We start from the raw sequence: 18,519 nt of genomic DNA on the forward strand, positions 1-18,519 counted from the left end.
ATTTTCAGGCTTAGGTTTTGGTTCGCTGACCTACACTGCTAAGATATTAGAACCACCTCAGTCTAACAGCCCCCTTGTTTAATTTAACAATTTACACACCTATTTAGCAAAGAGCCTGGCCACCTGTGCTTGAGAGTAAACAAGATCCTATTCTGAGACCTCTTCAAAACATCATGCTCTACCCGGAGGAAGCTGAAATCACTCTTTGTGTCCACCTAGATACTGTAAGTTGATTGTCAGCCATAGTCCCCAGTCACCGAGCTGCCCAGCAAGTAGACCTCAGTACTAGAGCATCCAAACCATCTGCCAAGACATGCATCAGGGGTCTGGTGGCAAGAAGGAGCATTAGTCTTCAAGAGACTGGAGTTTGGCAGTGGTAAACTAACCACTAAGTGAAAAGCTAGCCAATTTGTGAGTTTTTGTCTTCTTTCTGAGTTTCCCTCAGCCCCAAATAAGAAGGGGAAAGTTGAGATCCTGGTTCATCTGTGTCTTCAATAGACTGCCAAACCATTCTAGCTCTGAAATGACTTACCTAATGCCTTCAAAACATGAAGTCTTTCTATGCCTTCACAAATTGAAATGGAAGGAAAAATATTTCAAACTGAAGATTTCAAATGCAAGATCAGAATAATGATTCAGCTTTCTTCTTCCTTTCCACAAACTGCAAGTCTTCAAATATAAAATATTCCTTAATGAGAAAGAGAAATGATGCTTTTGAGGGGAGAAAGCAAGTGTGTAGTGAAACAATCAATACTGATATTTCCATTAGCCTGAAATCCCATTAGAGACATTTGTAATTAATTGCAAATATATTTTGAACACAGAAGATTTAACAAGAATACCATATTCACATTGTATTCTAATTCTGTTGATCTGGGTCTTTCTATCTCTGGAAACAACTTATGTAATGAATAGCTAACCTTTGCTATGTGAAATGAGGAACTAAATGAAGCTCACATTTAAATGCAACTGAAAATGTGTCAAATGAGTTGTAAGTGAATAAAGCATGTCAGAATGATTATTTTCTAAAGGTGACAGACACTTCAGTTGTATTTACAGGTTTGTGGAGAAGCTATTAAAATTCTAGCAAGGCCTATCAGGTTCAGAGAATGACACTGGAAATTTATTACAGGTGCCAAATTCAGTCATACTCTGAAGCGTGTTAATGTTTTCCACTGCAGACTCCTATAAAATTCATTTCAAGATCTTTGCAGGAAAAATGTGTTTATGAAAATCACAGAGCTTCCAAGAGGCTTTCCAAGAGGAAAGAGAAGAGTAAGTGGGGTGTGTGTGGGTGTGTGTGTGAATTGCTGTATTTTCAAACAATATAAACAAAAAATCCAAAATAGCTGTTTCTATGTTCCTCACTTTCCAAAAGGTCATATATCCAACATACTCAGCAAACCTTCAACAAACTACTGTAGCATTGGTTTTTCTTACATTCATATCTATCACCAGGGCCTTATCTACTCCCAAAGTCATCAGACTTCCAAACAAACCTCGTCTTAATTAAATGTATTCCAAATAATCCCTAAACATACAAACCTTCTACCATCAAATCTGTGCTGATCAGAAAAGAGTTATGGGTGAAAATAATTTTCTTTCAACTTCTTTCTCTAATTTCTTTCCATTTTTCTCACTGTCTTTTGTTTGTTGGCTGGTTTATTTGGTTAGCTAAGTAGCTGGATTTGGTTGGTGAGTTTGCTTTCTTATGGCAAACTAGGGCATTCATGTTCAAGACTTTTTAAAGTACCACACTTTAAATTGTGTTTAAAGTCATTAAACTTGTCCAGCATTTAAGAAATATTCCTCACAGTGGCACACTTGTCTACTTAGATATAGGGAACTGATTCTGTACTAACTTAGCTGGGAAGAAAGTCACTGAAATTCCATTTGTTTTGTTGAACACTTTCATCGCAATGGGGAGGGTGAACTCTGATGCGAAAGATGCACAGGGCATGTATGGTTGTGAAGGGATCAAAGTCAGATACCCACATGTATATATCTGTCCACTGATGCAAGAAGATGTCATGGAAAACAAACATACCACCCAGAAAGCACAGAATGAACCCCCTAGAAAGCAGAAGTATCTAGAACAGGGAAACATGAGCAACGTTCTCAAACCCTCAGAGGTTTCCTTCCTAGTTTGTTGAGTAATTTACAGTCTGAAAGGCAGTGATAATTGATGGTGATCTGGTAAGAGCCATCTGAATGTGCTTGTATCTGAATGGCTAACACCCACCCCCTGCCTCCACTTCTGGCACATCTTGTCTCTGTCCCAGTTCTGTGACCTGGGTAAGGAACACGCCAACACATCCCTGGATCATTTACCCCAGGGGGGCTCTCACATACAACCACAACAGCATTGCTTTGTCACCCTCTCCTTTTCAGCCTCACTCACATACTTCTTAGTGTGCCACCTACAAATGTAAGTTTCTCCAATGAAAGAAACCCAGCCACAAAGGAGGAGTCTACCTGCTGTTTGAAACTGATGGTGTATTGCTGATAGAGAACAAAAAGAAAACTGAACTGCTCGACTCTTGTTTTGCTTTAGTACTCACTGTAAAGGAAAAGACATTTAGACTAAAATGAGGAGAACAAACAATTGGTTACTTGGGAAATGAAGCTCAAAATGAGGGACGGGCTTGTAAGGGGATATCTATAGGCTGTAAATAAGTTCAAATCTCTTGACCAGAGAACTATATTTCAGGTTACTGAACAGACTTTCATTTCAGGGTGATAGACTGCTTTGGGTAATCTTTAGAGAACTGTGGAAACATGAAAGTCCCAGAGCACTGAAGACAGTGAATGTGATTCTAATTTTCAAAGGGGGCAAGGTACACTCAGCATGAACTTAAATTCCAGGCAGGACCCAACTGTGAAAGAAAAGTGTGTGGGCACCACTCACTCCAAGGTTGATAACGTTTCCTGAATGATAAGAGACTCTTTCAAAATTCTGATTCAAGCTATGGATACATTTGCCCCCAAAACATTAGATGCATAACTGAAATATAGGATGGATAGCTATCTTCCCAAAATATGTACATGCAAACAAACAAAATTTTGCAAACAATTTCAGGGAGTTTATAAACTCCCTTAATTTTACTTAACACTTGACTCATAACCCATTAAGAAAGATCATGTCCAATTCAAATTATTTCTTCCTTAGCAAAATTTCTATTATATATTTATTAAAAGGGCCAATAATATACACAATGATTTAAACAAGACATTGTGATAAAATTATATTCCTATGGACAAGATGACAAAAAGAGATATGGCTGTAAGTAAAATTAGTTTGTTTTTCCTTTAATAAGTATTTGTGTGTGTGCAAAGTCACTTCAATTGTGTCCAACTCTGTGCAACCCTATGGACTGTAGCCCATCAGGTTCCTCTGTCCATGGGATTCTCCAAGCAAGATACTGGAGTGGATTGCCATGCCCTCCTCCAGGGGATCTTCCCGACCTAGAGATTGAACTCACGTCTCTTATGTGTCCTATATTGTCTGGTGGATTCTTTACCACTAGAGCCACCATTTACTAAGCACCTATTATGTGTCATTTATTATAGGCACTCGGGATAAAGTGATGCACAAAATAGATAAGGTCCCAGTATTTGAAGACCTTGTCACCCAGAGGAATAGAGTTTGGAAGGTGTAGTTAGTAGAGCATGAAAAAAAAAAAAAAAAGACATTGGGTTAGGTCAACTATGAATTCAAATTCCTGAGATATTGCATACAATGTGCCTGGCATATTGACTGGCCAAGCAGTCCACCTGCTATTTGAGGACATGACAAATTCTGTTGCTAAGTTTCAAATGTAACAGCTCTGATCATGGGGAAAGGTGTATATCAGATCAATGGCATTTTTTGTTGTCACTATTATTTTTATCATAGTTTTAGAAGTTCAAGTAAAGGCATAATGTGTCTGTCAAATAAACCAGTGCCGCTGTAGGATGAATTAACAGAAATGAAGATCTACAATTTAGGAAGTAATAAATCCAAAGTATTCTATACTGATGAAGCACAATGGGTCATTATGTTTAATTTTGTAATGCTTATAGACATGCTTCCCTTGGAGGCCAACCAAGATGGTAAAAGGACTAACAACACACCATGTGAAGAATGTGGAGACGAGGATGCTTGGCCAAGAATACAGAGGGCACATACAAAAGATTTCCATACAATAAGAAAGTGCACTTTTGTTCCATGTCTCCAGGAGACAGGAAGAGGACAGAAGTAAGAAGGAGACAAATTTTGACTCACTGAAGGAACTTCCTAGTATTTTGGACTTTCCAATGAAAGAACACTTTGGCCAATACTTCGGCCACCTGAGGCAAAGAACTGACTTATTGAAAAAGACCCTGATGCTGGCAAAGATTAAAGGCAGGAGGAGAAGGGAATGACAGAGGATGAGATGGTTGGATGGCATCACCAACTCAATGGACATGAGTTTGAGCAAGCTCCAGGAGTTGGTGATGAACAGGGCGGCCTGGTGTGCTGCAGTCCATGGGGTCACAAAGAGTTGGACACAACTGAAGGACTGAACTGAACTGAATGAAAGAGGGGACTCTCTCTATAGTTGGAAAACTGTAAAATACCAGGGGTATTTGAGTATTTTCTGGTGGCCCCTTGGCAAGAGCATTGCAGAGAGAATCAAGAAACAGAAAGATAGTCATGATAGATATACACCCTGCAGGTCTTTTAAAGCCCAGTGATTTAAAGGATGTATAAACCCTTGTTTTATACATGCACAGGTGTAATATTATACTGTCCAAGGTTGATTTTTTTTAATTTTTGGTAGAAAACAACAAATCACAAATTATCAGTGGTCTGTTTTTTAGTTTGAGAATGTCAAAGACAATGGACATGCACACAGGCTTAGTATATACCATGTACTTGCCAAAATGGTATGTTGAATATCTTTCACCATGACAAGAGCTAGTATGTATGAAACTTGACAGCAGAGTTTATCATGACCTCAAATGCCTGCTAAGATATAGTCAATCAGTGCTATGCTTACATACACAGCATAGACCCTGCTATCACATTTCTAGTTAGTTCATTAATCACTGATAAGATATAATTACAGAATTTTATTTGACTCATGGAAAAATAGTAAGAAATTAAGATCTTCCCTGAACTCATTATTGAAAAAAAGAATGTACTTTACAAATGAATTGTAAAAACCACTTATCAACTGTCCAGTTCTCAGCAGAATGCAGAACTCAGCAGTTGTATGAATTCCCACTAAGTTTTAGATTTTCATATCCAATAACATTACTCTTGAGAAACTTATATGCAGGTCAGGAAGTGACAGTTAGAACTGGACATGGAACAACAGACTGGTTCCAAATAGGAAAAGGAGTACATCAAGGCTGCTTATTTAACTTATATGCAAAGCACATCATGAGAAACGCTGGGCTGGAAGAAGCACAAGTTGGAATCAAGATTGCTGGGAGAAATATCAATAACCTCAGATATGCAGATGACACCACCCTTATGGCAGAAAGTGAAGAGGAACTAAAAAGCCTCTTGATGAAAGTGAAAATGGAGAGCGAAAAAGTTGGCTTAAAGCTCAACATTGAGAAAACGAAGATCATGGCATCTGGTCCCATCACTTCATGGGAAATAGATGGGGAAACAGTGGAAACAGTGTTAGACTTTATTTTTCTGGGCTCCAAAATCACTGCAGATGGTGACTGCAGCCATGAAATTAAAAGACGCTTACTCCTTGGAAGAAAAGTTATGACCAACCTAGATAGCATATTCAAAAGCAGAGACATTGCTTTGCCAGCAAAGGTCCGTTTAGTCAAGGCTATGGTTTTTCCAGTGGTCATGTATGGATGTGAGAGTTGGACTGTGAAGAAAGCTGAGTGCCGAAGAATTGATGCTTTTGAACTGTGGTGTTGGAGAAGACTCTTGAAAATCCCTTGGACTGCAAGGAGATCCAGCCAGTCCATCCTAAAGGAGATCAGTCCTGGGTGTTCACTGCAGGGACTGATGCTGAAGCTGAAATTCCAATACTTTGGCCACCTCATGTGAAGAGTTGACTCAATGGAAAAGACCCTGATTCTGGGAGGGATTGGGGGCAGGAGGAGAAGGGGGCGACAGAGGATGAGATGGCTGGATGGCATCACCGACCTGATGGACATGAATCTGAGTGAACTCCAGGAGCTGGTGATGGACAGAGAGGCCTGGCGTGCTGTGATTCACCGGGCCGCAAAGAGTCGGGCACGACTGAGCAACTGAACTGAACTGATCATAGTATCTCCACTTGGATATGTCAGAGTCCCCAAATTTAACATACCCCAAATCAGCTCTTGATTCATATCTCAAAGCTTTCCATACCTCCAATCTCCACACATTTTTAAATTATACGTCTAGCCACCAAGCTGCTCAAGCCAAAACCCTAGAAGTCATCCTCTAGAGCTCTTTTTCCCTCTCTCTCCTCTGTAAGACTGGTTGATTCTTCCTTCACAATATATATGGAACCATTTCCTTTCTTTCAGTCTCCTTGGCCATTTTCCTAGTCAAAATTACCATCATATTTTTCCTGATCTGTTATGGCAGCCACCTCCCAGTTGCCATCTTAACTCATTTCTATACATTCTTTTCAGAAATCTGCCAGGGAAATGCAAAGTAGATAGTGTCACTTCCCTGGCTAAATTTCTACAATATTTCCCACCATCACTCAAAGTATTAACTTCTTACCATGGCTCTCAAAGCTTCAATAGATACAGTGTCTACCTATATCTCCATCTTTACCTCTTGCTTCTCACTCCTTCTCTTATTCTCCAGTATTCTTTCAGGTCTTCAAAACTACCAACCTCTTCCCCATTGTAAATCCTTAAGGTATTCTTTCTTCTGCCTAGAATATTCTGTCCCCAGCTTTTCTCTTGATTGGCTTCTTCTACTGATTTTCTTTCTAATGTTTACCATAATTTTTACTTATTTTTTCTAATTTTACTTATATGCATTTTTTGTTGTTGTTTTCTGCCCACACTATAAGCTCCAAAGGGCATAGACTATATCAGTTTCGTTAACTATGTGTTGGGCAGGGATATACAGCATAAAAGTTAAGGGCACATGCTCTGAAGCCAGACTGCTTGCATTCCAGCTATGGTTTGCTAATCTGTAACTTTCTGACCTTGACTTTTCTGACTTCAATAATTTCTTATGTGAAATAAGGAAAGAAAATAGTATTTACCTCAAAGGTTTTTAGGAGGATTAAATAACAGATTCAAACTGCTTTAGCATATAGCAAACACACAATAAGTGTCAGCTATTGTTGATGTCATGCCTAGCATACAGAAGGTAGTGCATGAGTATTGATGGCCTCAAGCTGTGGTCTTTGCAAGAGACGTCAAAACTAACTGGGGAAATCTAACAGATTAAGAAATGATCCTTACCCGGGAGAAATTTATAACCTCCAGCAAACTGTCATTTCTATTCTCTTTTCATTCATTCTGAGTTGACATGCCAAATGGTTTATCTAAACAGTCATCCCTTTCCTCAAGTCCTCCAAGAATCATCCCACACTCATTTTATAATATATCAAAACAATTTTAAAGATAAACATTTCCACCTAATTTTTCTCTCTTCCACCTCTACATTTAACTCCTCCTTTAATTACCTCCTTTCCTAGCAGCTAAGCTAAGGGCCCTTCCTTTTTTTCCCATGGCAAAGTGTTTTCTTATTTTGTAAATAAGCTCTAAATTTTGTACTCTCCTAACTCCCCTGGATATAATTTGATTTTTTTCTGCCTCCCCATCCAACCTCTACCTCTCTGTTGACTTCTTGTTCTCAGTCTACAAATATGCCAATGTCTTTCACCCAACATTAATATTTTTTCTCTCTGTGGACACAATGGCCTTTCTCATCCCTGAAATTCTCTATCAAAAACTTGAATTATTTTTCAAAATCTGTTGTGAATATCACTTCCTTTGTTTAACCTGCTCTATTTATTTTCTCCCTAGGCAAAATCAATCACCTTTTCCTCTGTTTCTAATAGCACTTCATTTGTATTTCCAATATATTTAATTCTTTTTAGAACGATGTATATAGATGGATGGCTATAAAGATACTAATAGATAGGAAGATATTCACTCCACTCGCTTTTGGAGCCTCAAGGGTAAAGCATGTGTCATTCATTTTTTAACATTTCTTTTAATGAGTCAGCACTTACAGTGTTTCTTTTACCTATCACAACATTTTGGTCACTGTGCTACGCTCTTTAACTTTAAGAATATTAATAGGGAAACTGCATTATCTCCATCCACAGAGGAAGAAATTGAATCTTCAAATGGTCAGTTTATTTGCCAGCTATCATTCTTCATCATCATATTGTATTTCCTGATGGAAAATCGGGAAGTCCAGAGCAGAGGCGAGAAGGAATGGGGTGAGATAACTAAGATGAAACTAATAGTGTAAACACAGTCTCCAAAAATCCTTCACCAGTAGTTGTGCTTCTTTATTATCTATTTCCAGCCTCCAGTACATTTTTTCAATGATAAATAAAAGCTAAACGCTACTAAGGTAAGAGCAACAGGTAAGAGTTTATTCTATTGTTTATTCAACTATCAGACTTTTCTTGGTTTACTTTATTCTGTAACTTTCTCAGACCACTGTTACTAGATGCTTTATTTTGGGAGGATAGTACAAAGAAAACTCGTCACATTCTTGGCTTTAGAAATGTTGAAAGGAGCTTCATGGAGAGGACTACAGACATTAATATTCAATCAATATAAAATAATATAAAAACCTGAATAAACTAAATATAACTTTCTCTTAATATATTAGCTCTTTCAGAATTTAGGGATTCCTGACTCTTGTTCAATCTAAATGAACAGCAGCAAGTGAGATTAGAAAGACAGAAAAAAACGAGAGCTAGAATACATAAATTAAAAGGATCACAAAAATAGAAAGAGGAATAAAAGCAGTTAATTGGGTGGAGAGAGAAGGCTGAAGGAAGTAATTTATTCAACTCTTACCTAAGTAGCAATATTTTAATCCTCTGTCCTCAGTAGCACTGACATTAAATCTATCAGACTTGAATAATATATTTGAAATGTATTAAGCACACGATTAAGACTGGAAACAACCCAAATAAGCACCCATAGAAAAATGCTTAAATAAATTGTAGAATAACCATATACTGAAAGGAGTTACAATTAACAAATTAACCACTAAGTTACACAAGAAAAGTTAAGATGATTCAAACTCCATTTTTAGATAAAAAATAACCCTAAAGGGTAAAGTGACTTACCGAGTGTCTCATGGATAATTTAGCATTAGATATAGAAGGAATTGATAAAGAAAAAGGAAGTCCCTTAAATAAGTTAACCGAATGAAGAGTTTGAAAATCTGTGATGCGATGCTCATAAGTGGAAGAATTAAGAAGATAGGAGCTCATTTATTTGTTACTCCAAAGAAATTGTTTCTGGGTCTGGGCCTCACGGTACTTGATGACAGGAGCCAGAGAACCTTAATGGCTACAGAAAAGAGAAAAATGAAGCATCTGGTTCCAACAGGAAGTCAAAGAGCTATTAATTTCCAACAATATGTATTGCTTTCCTACAGTGTGCCAGGCTGAACACCCTAACAATGTCAATAGGAACAAGAAGAATAAACAAAGGATATACAATGTCACACAAAACTTCCAGTCATAACACAAACACCTAAACCAAGTTATAAATAAATAAAAATAGATAATACCATATACCACAGAGCAAAAATAATCTGAACACACCTTAAAAAATGAAAACCAAAATATTTTAAAGGAATGACTAATACTATAGTAAATAAATCATCCCATAAATGCTATCAAAGAGTGCTTCTCAGTTACCCTTCTTAATTGAAGTAAACTTAGTCTAATGAATAAAGGGATAGGCTCCTACAATTTTGGCTGGTTTGATCAGGATCAGATCAGGATCAGATCAGGGAAGACTTGCTGGCAGTTCTTTCTGAGTGATTCAGCAGTGGATTATTTGAGGTTACAACATACTCTATATGCAGCTTTTTCAAGAAAATAAAAATCAGTTTGTGCTTTTGAGGTAGGAGATAGATGGATGAACAGCTGGTGTTTGTCAAGTGGAGTGAAATTGAAGCCTTGTTTCCCCCCAAACACTCCAAGGACAAAGCTAGTGGCAAAAGCTGAGCTCTGCTGGAATAACAAGACAAGATGACCACTCCTGAGGTCAAGGAACTTCCCCTGACTGCATAGGCCCAGAAACACTACTTGGGGGTCTAGAAGGAGGGGGTGCCACCCCATAATAGCTGACAACAAAACCCCACAGAAGCCTTTGCAGTGGAATCCATCTTAGCAAAAAGTAGCCCACACATGTAGGGCAGGGTCCTCAAACCAGTTGTGGAAAAAGAAACAAGATAATTAGCCAAAGGTAAACAAAGACCAGGAAGAACTGCTCTGTATAAGTGATTTAAATCACCTCTTTACTGCATTAGGGAGGCCACCCACATACTCTCTCTTTGGATGTGCATTTCTGCCTTGCTTCTGTCTTAAATAAACACTGTTTCTCTATGTATTCCCCAACCTGTTGTACTGTATCTCTAATGATCTTGTACCTGTTTTTACAGTTTTTGCCTCCTTGAAACATTCTTGCTGTTAAATGGGGCAAGAGGTGAGGGAATTTTACTTCCAGTCTCTAGCCTGTGGTGGTCTAGCAGCTAGGATTCCTGGCTTTCATCCAAGCTGAAAGAAAATGTTAATTGCTCAGTCCAGTCCAACTCTTTGAAATGCCATGGACTGTAGCCTGCCAGGTTCCTCTGTCCATCGGATTATCCAGCCAAGAATACCGGAGTGGGTTGCCATTCCCTTCTCCAGTGGATCTTCTCAACCTAGGGATTGAACCCAGGTCTCCTGTATTGCAGGCAGATACTTTATCATCTGAGCCACCTGGTTCAGACTTCATCCAGACTGCTGCTGCTGCTCCTAAGTTGCTTCAGTCGTGTCCCACTCTGTGTAACCCCACAGATGGAAGCCCACCAGGCTCCCCCATCCCTGGGATTCTTCAGGCAAGAACACTGGAGTGGGTTGCCATTTCCTTCTCCAATGCATGAAAGTGAAAAGTGAAAGTGAAGTCGCTCAGTCATGTCTGACTCTTTGTGACCCTATGGAGTGCAGTATACCAGGCTCCTCCATCCATGGGATTTTCCAGGCAAGAGTACTGGAGTGCAGTGCCATTGCCTCTACCCAGGTTCAATTCCTGAGCAGGGAACTATTAATAAGATCTCTCTTTAAGACCACTCACTGCTATTTCTCCAAGATCCTTTTTGCCCATTTTACAGAAGATGTGATTTTTAGGTTTAAAAGCTCTAGATCTAGACCATCTGAAGAATTACAATAAACTCATAAAAATTTCCTGAGAAAACCTTCATACACATGTAACTGATGAGGTCTGACAAAGCTCTATTGATTGTACCAACGCCAGCTTCTTAGTTTAGCTATTGCCCTATAGTTGTGCAAGATGTTAACATATGGGGAAGTCAAGTGAAAGATGCATGGGACTTATCTATGTACTTTATTTAAAACTTCTGTGAATCATAATTATTTTAAACTAAGAAATGTTTAAAAAAATCTTCAAGTCATACTTCTCCTAACAAAAATTTAAAATTTCTGTTAAATTATAAATCAAGTGGTCAGTCCCTTGGTTTAAGCATTAAGAACTGGGTTACCTCTGAGGGTTAATTTCCATATACTGCCAATCATACTAACCTCCTTTCAAAGGGTTTTCCATTTAACAAGCATTCAAACAGCATTCCAAGGGCTAAGAAAACTCTCACTGTTGGCAGCTGTAAGACACCTGAACCACACTTCATCTTGTTAATAGAATTTCAATGCAGACTTCTCTGTGTTCCTATTTCACTGCAGCACTCATTTTTTTCATTTGTTCTTCATAAAGTGTTTTCATCATCAGAAAAATGATTTTATAAGAGGTACTAAATAATTCCTCAAAATCATATTTTCTTGACCACATGTATCCTTCTGGTAAAATATTCATTTTATTTTGTATCACAACAGTCAATCTAATTTGCTCCAATGTTGGAACAGAAAAATTTACTCTTTGTCTTTACATGGTACTTTCAAATTTCCAAGTAGTGTTTCTCATGAAATCATTACTTATTCCTCTTATAGAATGGAGGCATCTTAGAATAACATCTGTGAATCACACTGGAGCATGATCACTAACCTAAATAACTTAAATGTGTTCTGGACATCACTATCTATCATCCTGCAGGCTGTGGAAACCTGACAACACCCATGTTTACATTTTGCCAATCAACACTGAAAAGATGAAAGCAGCCAGACAATACACACCATAGACTGAATGTTTGTGTCACCACAAAATGCATATGTGAAAACCTAACTCTCAAAGTGATGCTATTTGGAGGCAGGGCCTTTGTAAGAGCCCTCAACACTGGGCCTAGTACCCTTATATAAAAGACTCCAGAGAGCTCTCTTGTACCTTCTGCCCTGTGAGAACCCGGCAGAAAGACAACCTTCTCTAAACCAAGAAGTGGGCCCTTACCAGACACTGAATCTCTAGCACTCTGGTTTTGGACTTCATCCTCCAGAACCATGAGAAAGTTAGTTCTATTGTTTGTGTCTATAGACTTCATTTTAGGCACTCAGATGGATTAGATAACAATAAAATTATAAAGAAGAGTTACGATAGCAACAGAATCCTAGTGGCTGAGGCCAGAATGATAATGTTTTAGACATGGAAGAGAAGAGCTCAGTTAAAGATATGTTTTCTAAAGAAAGTTAAGAGTTATAGGACCAATATGAATTATTTTCTGTGGCCAACTTCAAAAACAAACAGAAGTTCCAAGGTTTGATATACAGTTGACTGTGGCAATATCATTGTTTTAGCTATTAATGGAACCTCCAAGCCTAAAGTAAGCCCCCTTGTTGGTGCTTGGCTATGAACTGCTTATGTAGACTCATTTTGTTGCACACTTGTCACTCAACAGGACTATTGACCAAGTTGTTGGACATGCCTTAATTATATGTAAGGATAACTAGAAGGTTTTATTTCATCCTCAGAACTTTTAATTATTTTTGTGGGGAAATGATGGTTCACAGAAAACAGGAATCCTGGCTCTCACATCAATCAAGTGGTGAGTGGAAGCAACATTGTTAAACAGGCAGGTGATAAAGGGGGAGCCAAGGTGTTGCTGTGTGTGCTTTTCCTTGAGGGGAATGGCTATACCAGCTGTTCCTCCCTCCCTCCTGAGATTAGAGGAAAATGGATGGCTGTTTTTGTAATTGCTTTGCATTTAAATCTGTTTGTAAGGGATTTCTTTATATCCTTCAGTCAATACATTTAGTAAACTGAGCAAAAGCCTGCTTGCAATGACAACTTCTTACACTGCATTAAGCAGCTCTGTTTGCAGCTCTAGTCAATAGATGGACGACATGTAACTCCTCTGTGATTTCTGGACTATTTGCCTTTCCCAATTAATTGACTTTGGAAGAGATTCTTCCCTTCATTGAATTTTGTTGCCATATATAGTAAGTAACAAGAAAGTGTTACAGCTGAGAGATATATTAGTTACAGTCTTCTGACCCAACTCTTAACCAACAATGATACCCTCAGCAGAAATAATGCCCCATCTTGCCGAATAGCCAAAGAATGACCTTCCAAGGATCCTACAGAATTCACCCCTGATAAACTCACTCTCAAAGAGGAAAAGTAAAGACATACTGCCAAAATGGTGGGAAAATATCAGGCCGTAGGGGTCTGGGAAGCTTAGAATACTGTCTGTCTCTCTTAGTCAATGGGCAAACATGATTTTAGAGTCAGTAATACGATTGTCCCACTTTAAAAGAAGGAATAAAGCCACCTGCCAGAAAAGTAAAAATAGTCAAATAGAACTACAGAAAACTTAGAAACTTCTGCTCAGCAAAGGAAATATCAACAGAGTGAAAAACAAATTATAGAATGGGAAACATATTTGCAAACTCTGTATCTGATACGGAATTAATATTCAGAATACATAAATAACTCCTACAACTCAACAACAATAAAAAAAAAAAAAACCCTTCGAAGAATGGGCAAAGAACTTAAATAGACATTTCTCCAAAGAAGATATACAAATGGCTGACAAGCATATGAAAAGATGATTAACATCAATAAATATCAGAGAAATGAAAATCAAAACCACAGTGATTTATCATCTCAGATCCATTAGGATGTGTGTATGTGCTCAGTCATGTCCGACTCTTTGTGACCCCAGGGACTGTAGCCCGCCAGGCTCCTCTGTCCATGGAATTTTCCAGGCAAGAATACTGGAGTGGGTTGCCATACCCTCCTCCAGGGGTTTTTCCAACCCAGGGATCAAATCCATGTCTCTTGCATCTCCTGCATTGGCAGGTGAATTCTTTACCACTGCACCACCTGGGAAGCCCTCATTAGGATGCTACTATCATAAAAGCAGGAAATAAGTATTGGTGAGGATGTGGAGAAATTGGAACCCTTGTGTACTGTTGGTGAGAATGTAAAATGGTGTAACAACCATGAAAACCAGGATGGAGGGTCCTCAAAAAATTAAAAACAGAATTACCATATGATCTAGCAATCTCACTTTTGGGTATCTATGTGAAAGAACTATAAACAGAATCCCAGTGAGATATTTGCACAGTTACATTCATTGAAGCATTATTCACAATAGCCAACAAGTGAAAAACCTAAATGTTAACTGATGTATGTGTGGGTAAACAAAATGTGGTACATATGTGCAATGGAATATTATTTAGCCTTAAAAAAGGAAGGAAAATTTATAATATTTGATATCAAAGATGAATTTTGAGGACATTGCTAAATGAAGTCAGTCAGTCACCAAAAAAGATAAATATTGCATGATTCATCTCACATGAGGTATCTAAAGTAGTCAAACTCTTAGAAATAGAAAAAAGAATGATGGTTACTAAGTCCTGGGGGGAAGAGAGTAGGCGAACTGTTATTCAATGGGTAGAGAGTTTGTTTCTCAAGATGAAAAGTTCTAGAGATCTGTTACACAAAAGGGTGCAATATAGTTAGCACTAAATTAGACTTAGAAATTATTAAGCTAGTATTTTTATGTTTTTGTGCATTTTGCCTCAATTCATTAATAAAAAAATGAAGGCAACTCACTACACTATATTCAAAACAGCGATTTCTTACTGATATGAACATCAGAGGAGCTTAAAGAACATTTAGATTATTTTTTGCACATGGAAGTGGAAAAGAGCAAGAGAAAGACTACATCCATCACACAGAGCAGCAGTCCCCAACCTTTTTGGCACCGGAGATTGGTTTCACGGAAAACAATTTTTCCATGGACCAGGGTGGGGAGGGATGGTTTGGGGATGATTCAAGCATATTATAATTGTTGTGCACTTTATTTCTGTTATATCAGCTCCACCTTAGTTCATCAGGCATTAGATCCTAGAGGTTGGGGACCCCTGACATAAAGTGTTAGAGACTCAAAACTCCAGAATTAGGGGTCCAAACCCAGAAGAACAATTTGCAAAAAGGAGGGAGGGAAGGAAGACAAATAATCCTTCGGTAGAACAACTTAAATCAACCATCATTTTATTTGGAATTTTTAGTAGGGAGGTTTCTTTTTTGTGTAACAAAAAACACTAAGTCTTATACTAATGCAGATTTCAACACTTTACCCCATTGATATAATCAGCATAATGAACAAAATTCATTCACATCCTGACACTCTATCACTTCCTTCTTGAAATCAACCCCTGTTTTCTGAACAAAGCGTCTCTCCTTTAATAAGAGAACTTCTTATCTCCAAATAGTTGCTCAGAATTCTCTAGCTTCTCCCCTCCGGCGGATCTCATATACTACACACCTTCAGCTACAACTTCAGTGCAGACAACACAAATCTATGGCTGTGGCACTGCAGGTGATACTCCCCCGAGCCACAAGATCTACCTGTAAGACATGCTCTCTAAGCTGCCCCTGCAACTTAAATTCCATGTATAGGAAATAAATGCATTTCCTACTCTCTTTGATAACTACTTCTTCCCCCAGTTTCCTTGGTCTGTAAGTGACAACATCCATCCAAACATCCTTGCATAAAATCTCAAAATCACATCTTTTACTGTCTTCATATTCTGTAAATTTGCAAGCTTTATAGATTCTTCCTCTGCAATTTTTTCACTTTTCTTACCTTTTTCTTTCTCACCAATGTAATTAATTCAAGAGCTTATCATTTTTGTCTCCCTTTACCAATCTTCCCCATTAGAATTCCACACAATATATAAGATTAACCATTCCAATCCCAAAGCCACATGTTTCTCTATTTGTAGAATTTCATGAAATGTTAAGTTCTTTAATTTGTTCCTTTTTATCTGAAAATAACTTTTCACTGAATTTTGCAGTTTCAGACAAGAGACTCTATGTCACTAAAAATAAATTAATTTTTTAAAAAAAGAGAGAATCTATGTCTTCTCTCCTGTAGAGAAAACTCTAGCAGATCTTTGTCTATGCCATGCTCTACTATGCTAAATCACTTAAGTCATGCCCAACTCTTCATGACCCTATGGACTCCCCCATCAGGCTCCTCTGTCCGTGGGATTTCCCAGGCGAGAATGCTGAAGTGGGTTGCCGTACCCTCCTCCCAGGGATCTTCCTGACACAGGGATTGAACCCTAGTCTCTTAGATCTCCTGCACTGGCAGGCAGGTTCGTTACCACTAGCACCATTTAGGAAGCCCTATCTAAACCAATGCCCCATGGGAAAGGGATATTAAGGACATCTGTGGCTGAGTCTCTGGGTACAGAATGACATGCCTGGGTTAGACCAAGCAGGGAGGAATTTTGCTGGTGTTTTGAACTGCATGCTTAGACAAGTCATTAAATATTACTTTTTGGACTTAGTGTCTTTCTGAACCTGGTCCTCACTTTGCTTGTGATGTTCTGTCATGGTCACTGAGGAGCTGCAGTTATTCATTATGGATTATGTGTACACATTTGAGCAAGGCAATATCCGTCTCTGTCCTCCCTATCAGACATCACAAGGTTAATGTGGAAAACGCTATCTGGATATTAATCACATATGAAAACTGCTGCTGAGCAGAGGAGGACTGGGAGGACTAGGACTATCTAAAAAACTGCCTTCCCGTGCTATAATATGCACATGGAGAGATAATGCATAGGCTGTATATATGATCTAGATGCATCTACAGATGGAAACAGGTGACAACACACCTCCTTTCTTGAACACAAACAGCATTCTTAGTATTGGCACCATATACATTATGGTGCTTCACGTGCATTTAACCACTTGTGGCCTGCAAGCTTTTCTGTTCTCAAAAAAACAGCATCTCCCAGGGCAATGTACTTCGGACTTTACCACAAAAAATAAGGGTGAGCTGCTCTTAAAAGTACTTTTACTATATTATATGTGGAGGATTTGTTTGTTTGGCTTTTTTTTTTTTTTTTTTCTTTTTGAGAGAGACACTATGAGGAGATGAGATACTATAAAGGTGAAATGCCAGAACCCTTTTTCTTTTCCATCTTAACCATTTTAAGTGAAGATCTTTTTAAATCTTTTAGAATACATTCTGGATGTACACAAATTTATAACATTCTTTGCTTCTCAATAACTAAATTTACCTTATTCCTTATGAGTCTCTGTTTTCTCATCTTTGCCAGTTAAAGGTAACTCAGTCTTTCCAGTATGAAATTCAGTCTCTTCTGAGCAACTCCTCAGTTCTCCACAACTCTCCCCTCACATCCCTCCCTTCCTTCTCACTGGGTATCTGTTGGGCTTAAGTCAAAGAGGAGGGGGCTGGGGAGAGGTGGGCACCACCACCTTTACTGACTGCCCTTTCCTGAGCCAGCCTCATCTCTCTGGCCTCTCCCTACAGCAGCCAGGTTTACACACATGACCTCCTGACACAGTGACGTGCACCAGGGGCACAGGCTCATCTCACTGCCCTCAGAGGATCTCGGGAGCGGACTGGGCCATGAGCTTTTTTGATGGATCCTCACACTGCATTAGAGAACTCTGGAAGACTATGTCCTAAAAAATTCACTGACATACAGCTACTTTATCATACTGGACACATGGTTTAATTTACCTAAATCTCACAGGGTTCCTACTCTATACCCTAAAGCAAAAGACACTGCTCTCAGACCTCCTGCATCTATATGAGATTTTAATCACTACCCCCTTCCCCAAGACTCACCAAAGCAGAACGGGGGCACTGGGCCCTTCTCAGGCACCCAAAGTGTATCTAAGCTGAAGTCACATATTCCGTCCAATTCTCTCATCCTTTCTGGCCAGGAAAATGGTGTTTACCTCATCAAACATGCTTCCCCTTCTAGCAGTTATAGTTCAAATTCTATGCACTGAATCTTCCAAGATTCTGGCCTTACTATTTAAAGCCAAGTTTTTGGAATTCATAAAATTTATTATTCTGACCTGAGTCCATGGCTCTTTCAAGCGAAAGCTGTGACTTTTAAGACTTTTTATCTCTGTTACAGATATATAAAA

Source organism: Budorcas taxicolor, chromosome 10 (assembly GCF_023091745.1).
Source record: "Budorcas taxicolor isolate Tak-1 chromosome 10, Takin1.1, whole genome shotgun sequence".
In the NCBI taxonomy this organism is placed as follows: domain Eukaryota; kingdom Metazoa; phylum Chordata; class Mammalia; order Artiodactyla; family Bovidae; genus Budorcas; species Budorcas taxicolor.